Below are 18,951 nucleotides of genomic sequence, written 5' to 3' on the forward strand. Positions count from 1 at the left end.
CCATTGATTGACACCCATGTTGCTTCCATATCTTGGCTATTTTAAATAATGCTACAATGAACATATGGATGCACAGGTCCCCTCAAAGTAGTGTTTTGGGTTTCTTTGGATAAGCACCCAGAAGTGGGATTACTGGATCCTTCTTTGTATGTTGTTATAGCCTGTGTTTTAAAGTCCATTTTGTCTGGTATGAGTATTGCTACTCCAGCTTTTTCTTTGTTTGTTTCCATTTTCATGAAGTATCTTTTTTTCTATCCTTTCACGTTCACACTTTGTGTGTCTTTCGATCTGAAGTGAGTCTCTTGTAGACAGCATAAGTAAGGGTCTTGTTCTCTTATCCATTCAGCCCTACTATGTCTTTTGATTGGAGCATTTAATCCATTTACATTTAAAGTGACTATTGATAATTATGTAGTTATTGCCATTTTATTGTTCATGTTTTTGAACTTTCTTCTTCTTCTTCTTCTTTTTCTTCTTTTTCAATCAGCTGACAGTCTTATGGGGGCTCCCTTGTAGGTAACTAACTGCTTTTCTCTTGCTGCTTTTGAGAGTCTCTCTTTGTCTTTAACCTTTGCCGTTTTAATCATGATGTGTCTTGGTGTGGGCCTCTTTGGGTTCATCTTGTTTGGGACTCTCTGCACTTTCTGGGCTTGTATGTCTATTTCCTTTGCCAAGTTAAGGAAGTTTTCCATCATTATTTCTTCAAATAACTTTTTAATTCCTTGCTCACTCTCTTCTCCTGGTACCCCTATGATATGAATATTTGTACACTTGATGTTGTCACAGAGGTCCTTTAAACTCCCCTCATTTTGTTGGATTCTTTTTGCTGTTCTGATTGGGTGTTTTCCTGCTACCTTATCTTCTAAATCATTGATTCCACCCTCTGTTTCATCTAATCTACTATTGATTCCCTAAAGAATAATCCAATGTATTCTTTATTTCAATTATTGTATTCTTCATTTCTGACTGCTTCTCTTTTATGTTTTCTATCTTCATTTTTATGTTTCCTATCTTTTTGTTGAAGATCTCCCTAAGATCATTGAGTATCCTTATAACCAGTGTTTTGAACTCTGCATCTGGTAGATTGCTTGTCTCCATTTCATTTAGTTCTTTTTTTTTTTTTTAGAGTGTTGTTCTGTTCTTTCATTTGGGACATGTTTCTTTGTCTTCCCATTTTGGCTGCTTCCCTGTGTTTGTTTCTATGTATTAGGTTGAGCTGCTATGTCTCCCAGTCTTAGTAGAGTGGCCTTCTGTAGTAGGTGTCCTGTGGGGCCCAGTGGCACAGTCTCTCTGGTTACCTGAGCTGGCTGGTCCAGGTGTGTGGGTTTTATGTTCCCTCTTGTTGAAGTTGAGCCTTGGTTAAGGTTTGCATGTCAATGGGAGGGACTGACCTTCAGGTTGATTGGTTTTGAAGACTGGCTCTGACTACAGTAGGGGAGTTGTTGTGTAGGGGCTGGCCCTACAGAGCAGGATTCGCTTTAACAGCGCTCTGGTGCCTGCCCGGTCTGCCCTTTGGGTGTGTCATTTAAGCATTTAAGGGTGGTGCTCTGGTGTGGTCTGAAGGTGGCCACCAGGTGTGTTGGTTCTGAGGCTTCTTGGGAGGGGCTCTATTGCAGGCCAAGTCAGCTGCTGCTTGTGCCCTGCTAGGGAACACTTAGTATGAGCTACAAAATTATCTGCAGATGGTTGCCACTTGTGCTGGGCTTGGAGGTGCCTGGGAGAGGCTATGCTGGGATCCTAGGTCAGCCGCCGCTAGTGCTGAGCTTGGGGCTGCTTAGCAAGAGGTATGGAGCATGCTGAGGCCAGATGAAACTTGTTTGGGGTTTGTGAATTTTTGAGAAATTTTAGGACAGTTTGCAGCGGGCCATTTTTGTGGAAAAGTGACTGGAAGCGCTTTGGGTAAGTCCACAATTTGGGTGGGGCAGGTTCTCAGGGAATCTCCAGGGCAGGACCAACACTGTCAGTTAGGTTGATGGACACTCAGATATGGAGGCCGCCTGTGTCTGCACACTGGGAGTGGGCAGGACTCAAAAAGAAACTGTGGTTTCTGCCAGCACATCTCCCTGGGAGAAAGCTACCTCTCCTGCCCTCACCCTAAAGCCAGACAATTCAGTTCCTCCCTGTGTTTCCCTGGCACCTTTCGAGCTGCTGCTCCAGTGTTGGAGCTCAGCGTGAGCGAGTCCATCAGCAAGTATTTCTTTTCTCAGGCCCTTTAAGAAGAATGCTTTGGTCTCCAGCAGCCCTCTGTCTCACTCAGCCACAATCTCCAGTGCTTTCACAGCCAGAAGTTGTGGAGACTTCTCTTCCTGACACAGGAACCCTGGACTGGGGAGGGTAGTGTGGGGTTGGGACCCCTTACTCCTCAGGGGGGACCTCCACAGCTGAGACATCCCTCTGAATTTTTCAACCACCATGCATGAGCATGGGACCAGCCTGTTCTGCATCTCCACCCCTCTCACCAGTCTCGAGGGGGCTTCTCCTGTATATCCTGTTATAAGACTTCTGTTCAGCTAGACATCAGGCAGTTCTCAATGAAGGTAGTTCTATAATTTAGTTGTAATTTTGACATGGTCATGAGTGGAGGCAAGCACAGCATTTACATCCTCAGCCACCTTGACCTGTCTCCCCTGATCGGTTTTTATATGTAGAACCACCTTTGCATTCCTGGAATAAATTCCACTTGGTCAGGATATATAGACTGCTGGATTCACTAATATACTGCTGAATTCAGTCTGCTACTATTTTGTTGAGAATTTTTCCATTTATATTCATAAGGGATATTAGTCTGTGGTTTCCTTTTCCTGTAATATCTTTCACTGCCAGCTACCATTTTTGAACTTTCTAGCAGATTGATATAGCAAGACATTGTGCCCCATGTCTTTCTCTAGCATAGCCTGGGGGGAAATAAAACTTTTGCCACAATGATTAGTTCATTTTATAATTTTATATTGCTTTCTGCTAAATTCCAAAGATGCTTTGCCTGGTGATACCATGTTTAAGAACTCTTAAGCAGCATTGAATTTGTTGAGCATTAAACAATGACAGTTTTTCCACAGAATGCTTCAACTTTTGTATTATCTGATTTTCAGGGCAATGGTATAACCAGAATCTTGTCCCCTATTGTCAGTTTCCAGTGCCTGGCATAATGGTTGTCATATAGTAGGTCCTTTACAGCTGTTTACTGAATAAATGTATTAGGGCACTGAGTTGGAAGCTAATGGGTGGGCAGCTGTCCCTTGTGCAAAGGTATCAGGGGTATGGGTGAAGCATTTGGCATAGAATGAGAAGTTCTGAACTGCAAACTGAACTTGTGCCCTGCCCTCTGTTTTAGAGAACTTTTCGCGAAAGATCAGGTGAGAGTTCCCTCTCTCTGCCAGACCCCAAAAGTAATAAATAAATTCATTTTAAAAGTCAGTGAGTAAAAGGTTTAGAGCTCTAAGAGATAAAAACTCTGAATGATTTTTCCCTTTATTTTCTAAAGACAGCATTAAGCAATCATCAGATATCATTCTGTCCTTGGTATTTTTGTGTGTTTGTTTTTGTCTTGGAAAATTTCTCCTTGAAATAATGAAGTATTTCAAAGGTTAGGGGACTGAGATTCTAGGCATCTTAGGAGGAGTAGACAATGAAGTTCAAGCAGTGTGGGTATGACCTGGTCGCTGGCTCTTCTCCATAACATGACGTGCTTTCCTCTACTATACCCAAGATTTCTGATCCAGAGAGCCTGAGTGACCATCAGTGTCTGAGTATATTAGTTACTAGAGTGCTATAACAAAGAACAACAAACTGGGTGGCTTAAACAACAGAAATTGACTGTCTCACAGCTCTGGAGGCTAGAAATCTGAGATAAAGTGTTGGCAGGGTTGTTCCTTTCTGAGGGAAAAATCTGTTCCATGCATCTTTCCTAAATTCTGGTGGTTTATTGACAATACTTGGTGTTCCCTGCCTTCTGCTGCATCACCTCAATCTCTACCTTTATCTTATATGGCCTGCTCCCTGTGTGCATGTCTGTGTCCACGTTTCCCGCTTTTATAAGGATACCAGTCATATCAGATTAGGGGCCCACCTTACTCCAGTATGACCTTATCTTTACTTAAGTAATTACACTTGTAATGACCTTATATCCAAATATCGTCACATTCTGAGATGCTGAGTGTTAAGACTTCAATATATGAGTTTTGTGGGTATGCTATTCAACTCATCATACTGCATAAGGTTCAAGGTCCAAATATCCGCCTGGCAATACCTCCTATCAGTGGAGGAAGAAGAGGCAAAACAGATTTGGTAGAAGGGGCCCACCAGAAGGATTGGCTGTGTTTACACTGTGGAGAATTTAGCCACTCTGAGTGTGAGCATTCTTCCAAGGGTACACCATGCCTGCCTCATCTGGGAAATGTCACTATTCACTCGGAAAAGGGAAGAAGGAAGATACTCGGTCCCATAATATATGAAACCTTTACCTCAACAAGGGGTCTTCTGGCTCTTAATATCACAAATTCTTGCAAATAAGTGTTCAGGAACATTGAAAACCTTTGTAGACCAAGTCTGAACAGATATAATAGATAGGTGCTGGACACAGGGGAGCTTCATTACCCACATCACTGTGGACATAATATGGACAACCATAGAGAATCAGAGTTACTGTCTGCCACCCACTGCCTACAATCCCCACTGGTCTTGTGAGTAACCAACTAATCTTTAGATAAACGAGATCTGCCACATATCCAACTTTGAGCCTCATTTCTGTCACCAGCCACAGAGTTATCCAACACATCCCCTTCTCCAGTACCCAGACTGCTGACCATGTATGTGGCCTGCCAGCAGTCCTTCTTAGAATAGGAAGCAGAGGAATTATCCTTATATAGGTAATGTGATTGTTCTTTCAAATATTGGGTTCAAGTTCCATGTCTTACCCACCACAATGGATGTCCTTAATCATAGAGCCAGAAGCATCCTGGAAAATTCATTTACTCTACAATGGTGTTCATTGAGTACTGACTATGGGTGCTGGAATACAGTGATAGAGTGAACTCATGTTCACACCAGGGCCCTGGCCTTAGTTAGCTTGCATTCCAGAGAGAGAGGTAGTCAATAAACAAGCAAAGAAAATAATTATAAATTATGAAAAGTGCTCTAAAGCAACTTAGCAGGCTGATAAGCTTAATGATAAAAGGGGTAGGGATGAGGAGGATGGGAGTGTCTACATTAAATAAGATAGTTATGGAAGGCATCTGTGAGGAAGAGCCATTTTAACTTAGCCCTAGGAGATGAAAAAGAGCAGGGTTACAGAGATGTGGAGAAAGACTGACTCAGGCATGGGTAATAGCATGGGCAAAGGCCTTGAGGTAGGACTGTGCTTGGCATGTTTAAGGAATAGGAAAGAAAGCCAGAGTGTCTGGGGTGGAGTGAAAGAGAGAAAGCATGGTAGTAAATGAGGCTCAAGAGCCAGTGGGATACTAGATCATGCAGTGCCTTTTGGGTCTTATTAAAGCACTTGAACTGTATTCTAATTGTGATTGAAACTTATTGGCAAGAGTGACATGATCTGACTTGATACATTAAAGGATTGCTCTGGCTACTGTGTTGAGAACAGGCTATACAGAGCAAGAGTGGAGACCAGTTAGGAGGTTATTTCTGCTTTATTCCTTACCTCCTGCACCATTCTGCAACTATTCAGTTCCTGACCTGTCTTCACCCCTTCTTGCTAGCTCCGCTCTCACCCCTTAGACCTTATAATGGATTTGATTTCTTCTGTTTCACCCTTGGTATTCTTTCATGGACATGGTTTTGGTCCACACTCTGGCTCCCTCCAATTAGAAGATCTGATCACCCTCTGCCTAATCTAGGCTTGGCCCCAGCCCCCTCCACCACAATGACCCACACAGCTGGGAGGCTGGTGACTTGTCTGGAGCCTAAAGGGGACTGAACCTTAGTTATACAATTGTGTCAAAGATACAATATTTTTTCCAAGAAGAAAATGATGAATTTCTCACCAACTGAAGGACAATTAGAACTAACTGATTACCTAAAAGAATCATTACTTTGACTCATGGATTTAAAGCTGAGTCTGGGAAACCTTGTGACTGCTTTAAAGTGACCTCTGCAGGTTTAAAATCTACACATCTAGGGACAGCCAAGTGGCGCGTTGGTTAAGAGTTGGCTTGGGACACCAGCTCTGAGCAGCAGGGCCCCAGTTCGGATCCCACATGAAGGCCAGTGACATTGCCCTCTACAGCTAAGATGGTGAACAACAGCTTGACCTGGAGCTGGGCTGCCGTGAGTCGCCGGCGACGGCCTAGGCTGCAGCCCTGCTGCAGTGGGCTGCCGTAAGCTACCATGAGTGGCCGGCAGCCAGCGTGAGCTGCCAAGAGCCGCCATGAGCAGCCATCCAGGGCTTGGCAACCGATCTGCCTCACCCAGAAAGAGCGCAATGATAATACCAACATGGGCCAGTGTGGCAACGTCCTCCACAACTAGACTGAAGAACCAAAGAACAGCAACTGGTCTGTTCCCCTCCCCCAATTCCCCAATTAAAAAATAATAAAAAAATAAAAAATAAAATAAAATCTACACATCTATCATAATTTTCATTCACCAATAGCATTCCTCACAAAACCCATTTCAACTTCCCAATATCACACACTCTTCCACTTTTTCTTCCATGATTACATTGAAGACTTCTAAATCCCTCTATTCCTAGATCCCTTTATTCCATGACCCATGACCCATGACCCCTCACAAAAAAAAAACCCACTTAGAGTTTGTGTCACATGCACCATCACCTGTATACAGCTGTTTAAAGATCAAATATATGGTGATGGAAGGAGAACTGACTCTGGGTGGTGAACACACAATGTGATATATAGATGACTTATTATAGAATTGTACACCTGAAACCTATGTAATTTTAGTAACCATTGTCACCCCAATTGCGGGAGACCAGCTCCCGCAGGTCCAGGGGTGCCCTCCGCGAGGAAAGAACACGCAGAGACAGAGAAGCGCTTTTCAAGAATCAATGTCTCACTTTATTTTTATAGCCTGTCCTTTTTATACTGGGCAGGTAACTATTTACATCATTGAGCTGTTTTTCCCAAAGTTGTTTTTCCAAGTTTAAACCTTTACCCATTAGAAAATTGTTTTCTACATAGTTTCAATGCTCCTTCCTTCCCAGGGTCTATTTTCCTTAGAGGTTTGTTTTTCTCCAAATATTACTTCCTCACGATGTTTCTGTTACAGCCAGATCTGTTCTTCACTAATGACTAACTTATCCTAACTATGTATCAATTTCTTCCACTAATGGCCAGAGCTGAGTTCCTGCCTTGGCACTTAAAGGATGTTTACTACTTAGCAACTATTTCAAACACTACTGGCTAAACAGGATCTTAAGGATTAAAAGGTGCATAACTTGTCTATCACTAAGAATCTATCAAACTAACAGTAAAACAGAATTATCGTAATATATCCACAACTCACTTATTTAGTTAAAGAAAATAAAACAATCAATATAAGAAGGGGTGTCAGATCTTTATCCTACTGGGGGCATCCAAAGGGGAATTTAAATTTTCCAAAACATAAAGCAGTATCTGTTTCTCAGCCAGAGCTTCAGGATTTGTCACAATAGCAGTGTGATAGGCCATGTCAGACACTGAGGTGCAGCCGGCTCCCAACACCCAATAAACGTTAATTTTAAAAAGTTTTATAATTTCAAATTAAATTAATTTATTAAATCAGCAAATATGTACTGAATGTCTAACCTGCATGTCAAGACCTATGCTGGGTGTTCTGGATAAAGAAATGGAGCATGGGGTGGCCGGTTAGCTCAGTTGCTTAGAGCACAGTGTTCATAACACCAACGTTGCTGGTTCAATCCCCACATGGGCCACTGAGATGTGCCCTCCACAACTAGTTTGAAACAACTTGGGGCTGATGGGTCCTGGAAAAACACACTGTTACCCAATTTATTAAAAAATGTTTAAAAAAAGAAACGGAGCAAACAGTTTCTTGCCTTTGAGAAAACAGACAGGGAAAAGACAAATCAACATCTTAGTGGGTAGTCAAAGCCAGGTGACAGAGTTGCCAGTGTGCCCCATAGGTCCCATTGCAAGCTTTAGTGTAAGAAACATGGTTTCCCATCAGGTCCACACAGCAGGAAGCCAGTCAGTGTTTGTTGTTGATGGTGGTGATGATTTGGTATTTTTGCAGAAGATTAGCTCTCAAATCTGAGAGCTGTTCAAATTAAACCCCAGATCTATTTCTTCAGGAATTGTCACTCACTGGCATGGATGTCCTTTTAGCTAAAGACTGATAAACTAAATATGCAATGATAAGAACTGAGTTTACTTAATATGGATGAAATTGCAGTTTTCCAAGACAACCTTTTCCTTAAGTCTCCAAATTACCAGCTACTTCAGTTGAACTGTTTTAATCATCTGTTTGCTGAAGAATAGAAACAAAGAGTCTATCTCCATTTCTGTCACAGAGTGAATGCTAGGTCTAGACCTCCCCAGAACACATCCCTGTATGTCACTGTGAATCAGTGACCAGTTTTTGGCACACCTCAGTTTCCCTGCCGATATTTTGTGATTGTTGTCATGTACATATAATGGAGACAGAAAGATGGTATCGTAATGCTCCAGGGAGCTTTAAATAAACCACTATGCATGAAAGAAAGTGGCCCAAAAGAAAACCTAAAGTTGGTGTGCATTAACCACCAGATGGCATTTCAGAGTTGCATTAAGAAATATAAAAAACAGTAGTCCATGCTGCTGTCAACTTGAGGCCAGCTCTCCATCAATCATGCATAATACTGAGTGAATGGATTCATTTACTGAAGCTCCAGCTTGTCCTACAGCCATATTGACAATTTTTCAAATGGGTTATTTCTATAACCTACTGTACATGAGACATTGAAAGAGATAACAAGAACACATTTTCTTACCTGAGAGAAAGATAAAATTTGACACGAGAATCAATCCATAAAGCCTCTGGTACATGATATGTCCTTTCATTGTGTAAACCTGTGTTTAAAAAGTCAGAAATATTCCCAACTCAGATTCAGAACAAACAATTTCTAAGAGTATGTGACCACACTTCTTCACATTTCACTCAAGGCTTTTTCCTATTCTTAAAGCCATGTCAGCCAGCCAGAACCTAGACACTTGTGTGAATTATGCAGCCTGGCTGAAACCTCACTGATTGATTTATTTGCATATCTGTCCAACAAATTTTATTGAGTGCCTACTATGTGAATGACACTGTTACACACTGGGAATACAGTACTGGGAAGACAAGATACCTGTCCTCATGGGGCAGTTAGCCCAAAAGGGAAGACAGATATTAAATGTATAATTACAAAATGTGATGCATTCAACCTTAATGCACACAACTAAAACCCAACAACTTTTGTTTTTAATTATCCTAACCTTTTTGAAGCAAGTGCTATGCAAGAAGACCTTATTGGTAAAACTAACTCATCAAATCATTCTATTTTTAAAACAGGTATGTTTAGAGAAACCTGACCAATGCATTACATTCACCCAGCTTCTCCCCTTAAATAATTGTAACTAAAGCTGCTTATTTGCTAAACACACTGCAAATCCCCCTTTCTCTATCCAAAGCAGTGTTAAAACTCCAAATCTGATGGAAATATATTACAGAAGCTTGGCAGTAGGGTGCTGATGGGCATTTTCTGATTTTAAATAAAATACACTTCTGAATGATTTGCTACTGATTTAAACATTTCTTTTCCTATAGGACAATGCAACATATTGTATTTCTTTTCACTTATGAGATTTGGAGTGAATAGACTCACTTTACATTTAAAGTAACAGAAGTCAATTAGGAAACCAAATGATCTTGGACTTGCTATGAGTGCCAGCCATTAGCAAGGCTCTTCGCATTAACCAAGACTTCAACTGCCATTCTCATTAGAATAATAAGGGAATTTGTATGACTTGGATGGATTTTCTAAACTACAGGCTTAAAAGTAAGGGGATGTCTAAATCTTCTATGAGCTGCAAGATGAAATGCAACTTAAATTTACAGTGCTGTAAGGGGACCAGAGTGAGAATCCGTAACTAGCTTTGAGGCTGTATTTCTGTTTCTTCATTTCCCTGGGCCTCAGTTTCCTTATCTGTAAAAATAGAGATAGAATCTGCCTATTTTCCAGAGCTGCTATAGAAGAGGATCAAATGAGGTGATTTCAAAGGCAATTTTCAAAGTATAAAGTGCTATACAAGTGGATATGATTACTATCTATAAAATGGAATTTTCAGCAGCAAACAATCCAATTTATATCTTTCTTGCATTTTCTCTAAACTTTTATAACAATTCGAAGGTATGTTTCAGAAACTTACCTGGCACCTAATAAATAAATCATGGGGCATTCACACTACAGAATACTATGCAGCCATTAAAAGGAATAAGGTAAATCTATATGTCTGTTAGGCATGAAAAGGTGGATTGAGGAAGGGGAGTGGGGACTGAGGATCTTTCATTTTTGTGCCGTGCAATTCTCTATTTCTTCATTACTTTAAAATTATCATATGTTACCTATGTAATCTTTTATAAATGAAAGGAAGAAAAGGAGAGCTGGAGGCAGGAAGGAAAGGGACAAGAGAAATAGGAAGGAAGAATGGGAATTAAATTTCCTTTACACCTCATACCATTCTGTACTGTTCGATTATTTTACAATGAGCCTGCATTCCTTTTATAATTTTTAAGAAATGAAGGGAAGAAGGAAAAAAATGAAAGAGAGGAAGAAGAGCAGAGATCTTAATCTCTTATATTCCATATTTTATTTTATTTTTGTAATATTTTTTAATATTTATAATATTTTATATTATAACTTTTATATTATACTTCATACAATTATGCAATTTGGTCCTTTTATGATGACTATTTGTTATTTTTATAATTTAAACAAAATGAAAGAAGAAAAGAAGGAAATATGGAAAGACAGAGGGAAGGAGGGAGGGAAGCAGGAAGGAGGGGAGAAAGGGAGGAAAAGAAGACAAAAGACACTCACCTGAGAATTGGATTACTTGAACTTCCCACCTCCGTGTCACTGTGGAGTCCAGAAGAAGAGTTTGCTTTACAAATAAGCAGATCTGGTCTCTAAATCCCTCGGTTCGATGTGAAATGGAACGAGCAAAAAGCAGAAGGCTCGTTATTTGCTGGCTGTGCCTCAGTCACCTCCTGTTCTGGATCAAACCAGCCTCTCTGCTCGTTGCTTTATGGGGCTTATTGACCAGGGCAGATCCTCTTTTTGTGGCTCGCAGCACGTCATGAGATTGCTCCCCCGAGCATGAAATCAGCATGAACAAAGTTCTCAGGTTATTACATACCTGCAATAACCCATTAATTTAAGGACTCTTTCCCAGTATTTTATTAAGAATTCTCTTCAGTTGCTAGTTGATGATCACTTTAATTCAATTGGATGTGTTAAGTGGGTATTTGCTCTCTTAACTAAGGCTCATTTCATTTTATTGAGAAAACGGAGAGGAGGGGAGTGTTCAGAACTATGAGCAGAAAGCAGAGGCCAAGGAAGTATTAACATGTTCACATCTCACACTGTTAATGAGGTGAAGCCAGCTGTTTACATTCCCTGCAGATCCATTCAAATTGCCTTCAAAATAGTTACTGAACTGGTTTTGTGTCATTCTCAGGAGAGGGATGTAGATTTAGCCTGAGAAGGTTGTCACTACAATCCTTTGGGATGATCAAAATTGCATCAAATCCCATCAAGCATCCAGAGATGATGCCCGCCAGCCTCTGCATTTCCAAGAGCAGGACCCTGAGGTCCCAAGAGTATAAGAACTTGCTCAAGGTCCTAGAGCTTATGAGAGACCAAGCAGAAAGTAGGACTGAGGGGTCCTAATTCCTAGACCAATATGATTTCCTCTCCATGTCACACCTTAAATGGAAAAATTCAGTCTAATAAAAGGCTGAGTCAAACTATTATCTGTAAGTCAGTGGTTCTCCAGGGGGAGGAGGGATGGAAGAGGTGTATCAGAATCACCTATTACCCAACCCTAAGCCCAGAAACTGTCATCAGTATACTGGATGAGAGACTAGACTTTGCAGAAAGATAAACTTGAGTTTGAATCTCAGTTGTGTGATTTAGGGCCAGTTCCCTAACATCTCTGGAGCCCCCAGTGTCCTCATTTGTAAAATGGAGATAATGACATTCACTTCATATTACTGTGAAGGTTACGTAAGACAGTCTGTGTAAAGGGCTTAGCCTAGGGCCTGGCATAGGTTCCAGTGACACTGCTTCTGCCTAGAAGTCCACTGCTTCCCCTTCCCACTAGGTGCCAGGCTTAGCTTTCATGACCTGCTCCCCACATGGGGTCACACAGATTACAAGGAGATATGGGGCAATTGCCAAGAATCATCTTGTCGCTTCCCTGGCATTGGTTTATATTTCTCACCATGCCTCTCATTGGTCTGTCCATACCCTTCTTAACACTATGAGCTCTGGAAGGGCAGGAACTTGGTGTTATTGAGAGGGTCACACACTTCCTAACACATAGAGAGTGCTCAATCAACATTTGATAAATGAATGGCTATGCCTTTCTCCCCTACTAAAGCACGCACTTACTGAGGACAGGGAAACACATTTCTGTTCTCCTCGTGTGCTGCCCCAGGACTTAACACAACACCTGGAACACAGTAGGTGCCTAATGAATATTTGCTGAATAGAAAAATAATATAGGGCCAGCCTAGTGGCACATTGGTTAAGAGTTGGCTTGGGACGCCAGCTCTGAGCAGCAGGGCCCCAGTTCAGATTCCATGTGAGGGCCAGTGGCACTGCACCCTCTACAGCTAAGATGGTGAACAACAGCTCGACCTGGAGCTGGGCTGCCGTGGGTCGCAGGCAATGGCGTAGGCTGCAGTGGGGCTGCAGTGGGCTGCCGTGAGACGCCGTGAGCGGCCATCCAGTGGCCGGTGACCGGTCTGCCTCGGCCGGGGGGAGCGCAATGATCACAGTGCCAACATGGGCCAGTGAAGCAACGTCCTCCACAACTAGACTGAAGAGCAAAAGGACAGCTGCTTGTCTACTCCCCTTCCCCGATTCTCCAACGCTGTTCCCCTCCCCCAATTCCCCAATAAAAAATCTTAAAAAAAAAAAAAAGAAAGAAAGAAAAAGAATATAGAGGAGAGGGCTGGCCGAGTGGCTCAGTTGGTTAAGAGTGCAAGCTCTGAGCAACAGGGTCGCTGGTTCAATTCCCATATAGGCCAGTGAGCTCCGCCCGAGCTGAGCTGCCGCTGAGCTGCCAACAAGTGGCAGGATGGCTTAGCTGGTGAGACCACGTGCTCCTAACCACAAGGTTGCCGGTTCGACTCCGGAATGGGATGGTTGGCTGCGCCCTCCACAACTAAAATTGAAGGACAGCAACCTGACTTGGAGCTGATGGTCCTGGAAAAACACAATGTTCCCCTTCCCCAATTCCCCAGCACTGCTCCCTTCCCCAAATCCCCAATAAAACTTAAAAAAAACAGGGCTGACCGAGTGGCTCAGTTGGTTAAGAGCTCGCTCAAGAGTGTGAGCTCTGAGCAACAGCAGTTCGAGGCTCGACCCGAGCTGAGCTGCTGCTGAGCTGCCAACAGGTGGCAGGATGGCTCAGCTAAAAAAAAATCTTAAACAAACAAAAAAAAGAATATAGAGGAGAATATATTCATAGGTAGGTGGATGCATCAAGAAAATCTTCTGGAACGAGACCCTGGTGAGACTAGCTCATTTTAGAAAACGAGACTGAGAGGTCTTGGATGGGAAAGAAACTTACTTTTCTCTGCATATGCTTTTGTACTGTTGGATTTTTATTTATCTGCATGTGTTGCTTTTTCAAATAAAAGCACTGTGTTTACTTTTTTGAATCCAATGCAGTACAAGTGAAATAATTGGAAAATGAAACGTGCAGAACAATGAAGAAGTTGGAACTCTGGTGAGAAAAAAAATGCCACCAGAGGAGGGAGGGCTTCAATGGGTATCTTCCGTTCTCAGCAAGGTTATAAGGAGAATGTTGACCATCTGTTCTCCATATCTACTGAGTAACAGGAAATGGGCTGAAATTGCAATGAGAGATGGGAGTTAAACATAAATAAGTCATTATTGACAACAGGAGCTGATAAACACCAGAAAAGTCTATCACAGGATGTTATGAGCCATGCAGCCCTGGAAACTCAAAGGTCTAGATAGCCATATGGCTCTGACGATTGATGTGTCCTCGCACAGAGAGAGAGAGAGAGAGGGCTGAGCTTGTTCAGATTCTGTCCCCCTTTCTGACACTAAAAGAAACCCCTATCCTGGTGACGGTTTAGGCTATCATCATTCTCTTTTCTCTTTCCTGGTGTGAGCATCCCACCAGGCCAATTGGGAGTCTGATGACTTCCACACAACATGGCCTCCAACTGCAAGCCCACTATTGAATTCAGGGAACAACCTTAATTCAGTGAAAGGATCTGATGCTAAAGGGAAATTCATCTGTGTTGGTGACTTCCTAAGAGATCTTCAAGGACAATTTTGATTATATTTGATTGCCACCTTAAACACTACCAACCATCCGATTTCTTGCTGGTTGTCATTAGCATGTATAATTTCATATGTTTGCTACATATGTGGACATCCCTTAACAATATTTTGTATAATAATACTACATGTTCTTAAACATCACATAAATGTACATGCTTTTTCTTTTTCTTTTTCTTTTTTTTAGTTTCAGGTGTACAAAACAATGTAATAGTTAGATGTTTCACCCCTCACAAAGTGATAACCCCAGTCCCCCTATCTATTGCCCCTCTGAAATATATATCTATTACAATTCCATTGACTCTATTCCCTATGCTGTATTCCACATCCTGTGACTATATATATTAAATTATAGTTGACATTCAATATTACTCAGCTTCAACTTCAGGTGTACAGCACAGTGGTCAGGCATCTACACAGTTCATGAAGTGGTCTCCCTAATAAGACATGTGCCCATCTGACAGCCTACAAAATCTTTACAACATAAGTGATGATATTCCCCAAACTGTCTTTCATATCCCCATGGTAATATTGTAGTTACCAACTTGTGCTTTCTAATCCCCTCCCATCTATGAACCATCAGTTTTTCCTCTATATCTCTAAGACTATTTCTGTTTAATTGAATGTGCATGCTTTTAAATGTTATATAAAAGGTATAATAGTACAAGAGAGGCAGAACAGCATAGTAGTTAATAAAACAGATTCTGAAGCCGGACTGTTTGTGTTCCCTCAGCTTCTTCATCTGCAAAATGGGCCTGGTGATGATGATGATGATGATGATGATAAAGGTATCCATCTATAGTGTTTTTATGGTACAAATGAAATAATATACGTAAAGCACTTAAAACACTGCATGGTACGTAATAAATGTAGAAGTATTAGCTATTAATAGGTGTTCTTTTGCAACTTATTTAGTCAGAAATATTTGATAATTCTAAGATGCTGGAGATTCAGCAGTGAACAAAACAGATAACTCTATCTTCATAAAGTTCATGCTCTGATGGAAGTAGACAAACAATAAACAAGAAAAATAAAGCATATGTTAGAAGTTGATGAATGCCATAGAGAAAAATGGAGTTGGAAAGGATTTCTGGAAGGAGGGTGGAGAAAGCAACTTCAAATAAGGTGATCAGGATGGTCCTCACTGGTAAAATACCATTTAAACAGAGACCTGAAAGAAACAAGGGAGTGAGCCATGGAAAGAACCTGAAGAAAGAACATTCTAGGCAGGGAGAAATACCCAGAGCACTACAGAGCATGTGAAGCCTTTCTGGAAACAGTCCTGAGGTCAGTGTGCCAGGAGCAGACCGAGCTAAGGGGAAGACAGTGAAAGAGGAGATAAGAAACTTCATGGAGGGCCAAATCACACAGGGTCTGGGGGGTCCATTTTAAGAAATTTGGTTACACTCTAGAGAAATGGTGAGCCATCGCAGGGTTTAAAAAAAAAATCTTTTAGGGCCAGCCGAGTGGCTCAGTTGGTTAATAGTTGGCTTAAGAACGCGAGCTCTGGGGCCGGCCGAGTGGCGCGATGGTTGGGAACTCGCTTGGGATGCCAGAGGGCCCCGGTTCGGATCCCACATATGAGGGCCGGTGACGCTGCCCTCTGCAGCTAGGATGCTGAATGACAGCTCAACCTGGAGCTGGGCTGCCGTGGGTCGCCGGCGACGGCGTGGGCTGCAGCCCCTGTGGCAGTGGGTTGCCATGGGCTGCCGTCTGTGGCCGGCAGCCGGCGTGAGCGGCCGGCAGCCGCGGTGAGCGGCCGTCCAGAGGCCGGCGGCTGGTCTGCCTCGCCCGGGAAGAGTGCAATGATTGTGCCAACTTGGGCCAGTGGGGCAACGTCCTCCACGGCTAGACTGAAGAACAAAATGACAGCAACTTGTCTGTTCCCCTTCCCCCGATTCCCCAGCGCTGTTCCCATCCCCCCAATTCCCCAATAAAAATCTTTAAAAAAAAAAAAAAAGAACGCGAGCTCTGAGCAGCAGGGCCACCGGTTCTATTCCCACATGGGCCAGTGACTCTGCACCGGAACTGAGCTGTTGTTGAGCTGCCAACAGGTGGCAGGATGGCTCAGCTGGTGTAACAACAAGATTGCCTGTTCGATGGTGAGCTACGCCCACTCGCAACTAAGATTAAACACAGCACCTTGAGCTTAGAGGCCACGAGCTGCTGACGGGCAGCCAGGTGGCGACTGGCACCCTCCACAACTAAGATTGAAGAACAACAACTTGGCTGGTCCCCTTCCCCAATTCCCCAACACTGTTCTCCTCCCCCAATTCCCCAATTTAAAAAAAAAATCTTTTAATTTTGCAATATCATCAAATTTACAGAAGAGTTGTAAGAAAAGTACAAAGAACTCTCAACACATCGGGACACACATGACATCAGTTTGTCCCATTATTGCAAATGTTAACTTTGATCACTTGTTTAAGTGGATATCCGCCTGATTTTTTCACTGTAATGATACAATTTTTACATTTCTACTTCATAAGTGATCTGTGGGAAAATAATTAGAGTCTGTCTAAATATCCTCTTCCTCCTTGTTTTAGTTCATTTGGGCTCCTATAACAAACTACCATAGACTGGGGGGCTTAAACAACAAACATTTATTTCTCACAGTTCTGGAGGCTGGGAAGTTCAAGATCAAGACACTGGCCAATTCGGTGTCTGGTTAGGGCCAGCTTCCTGGTTCACAGATGGCTGTCCTCTCTCTGTGTCCTCACATGGCAGAAGGGGTGGGAAAGCTCTCCAAAGGCAGCACTCCATTGATGTGGGCTCCACTCCCATGACCTAAGCACATCCCAAAGGCCTCACATCCAAATACCATCACACTGGAGACTAGGTTTCAACATATAAATTTTGGGTGTATGCAAATATTCAGTGTGTAGCACTCCTCAAGCCTTCAACTAATAGTTTTAGTAGTCATTGCCAACCTTTGCCTGATGGTTGCCAAATGACAATTTTCTATTTCTATCATTTTTCCTACATTTATCAGTCAGCTTTCCACAAAAAGAGAAAGTTTTAACTTCTCCCACATTCATTCATTCATTCATTCATTCATTCATTTTTATCAGTATGGGCACATGGATTCTTATTTTACTCAGTGGGTTACAATCTATTACTATTATTTTTATGCTCTAACTGTCCTAGATGAAACAAATTGCCCTTTCAAGCTGGCTTCAGTGTCCTTTTGACACATCCCCATGACTTTTTGAGCACTTCCTTATTGTTTTGCACAAGGTATCCCAAGTTTATCTTGCATTTTTCCTTCCTCAGACCTAGATTTCACCATTTCTCCTAGGGTCCCTGTTCCGTTTAGTGGATAGTGGTGTCAAGAAACCAAGATCTGGGTCATGACAGAGTTTTGAGCATAAGCATAATGTGATATGACATGTTTTCAAAGTCTCACTCAGGCTGCTGTGCTAAAAATTGATGCTAAAAGGACTAAAGAGAAAGCAGGAAGATGCATCAGTATTGAAAGAGTTGAGTTCTTTCTCCACAAATCTGACCATGTGGCTCTTCTGCCAAAACTTTTAAACAGATAATATAATTTATGAAGTTAAAACCCTGTTGCCTTGCAAAGAAAGCTCTTCCATGGCCTGGTCCCTACAGACTTCTTCATCCCCCACTGATCTGATCCCTCAAATCCTGTATTTGGCCCATAGTGAGCCATTTAAAGTTCCCAAAATGCACCATTCTGTTTCATTCTTCTGTGCTTTTGCAAACGCTGTTCCTTTTCCCTAAAATATTCTTTCCACAGACTGCCTCTCACCCGTTGACCATCTGACAATTTTCTACTCATCGTTCAAGACTCAACACAGCTATTTTTTCCTCTGTAAAGCCTTCCCTGAGCAATTCCTTCCACTTACATCCCATCCCAAATATAAGTCATCATTCAGGCCATTGTGGGAACATATCACCTCTCCTTCATCGTGGGAACATAGTGCCTCTCCTTCAGTCACCTTTCTGGATTATTGGAGAGATAAAAAATCACCTTTCAGATTCCTTTTGTCCTAATGTGTCAAGAATAATGATTGGCCCTGTTGGTATGGGGCCCTAGGCAGCTCGGGTTCACTAAGGCCTGGCCCCATAACACAAGGAAGCCCCAAGGCTGGCCCTGAGGCTAAACAGGGGTAGTAGAACTTTCAGGAGACTACAGGCCCCAGAAAACCCTGGGAATATGGGGAAGGCCAAAATTCAAAGAGCCTGGGGTACAGGAAAGAGGGAAGTAGGCTTGGTTAACTAGAAGACACAACTCAGTTGAATTTTGAGGCTTCTATAACAATGTGTCCCTTCCCTTAATGCCCTCCAAATCTTATTGGAGCCCCAAAATAATCTCTTCTTGTTATCTGACAGTGAGCTAAGGTAGTCCAAAGTAGATCACACCCTTTCAGCTGGAAAACTGTATAAGATACCTTAACTTA

Source organism: Hipposideros armiger, unplaced genomic scaffold, assembly GCF_001890085.2.
Source record: "Hipposideros armiger isolate ML-2016 unplaced genomic scaffold, ASM189008v1 scaffold_505, whole genome shotgun sequence".
Classification (NCBI taxonomy): domain Eukaryota; kingdom Metazoa; phylum Chordata; class Mammalia; order Chiroptera; family Hipposideridae; genus Hipposideros; species Hipposideros armiger.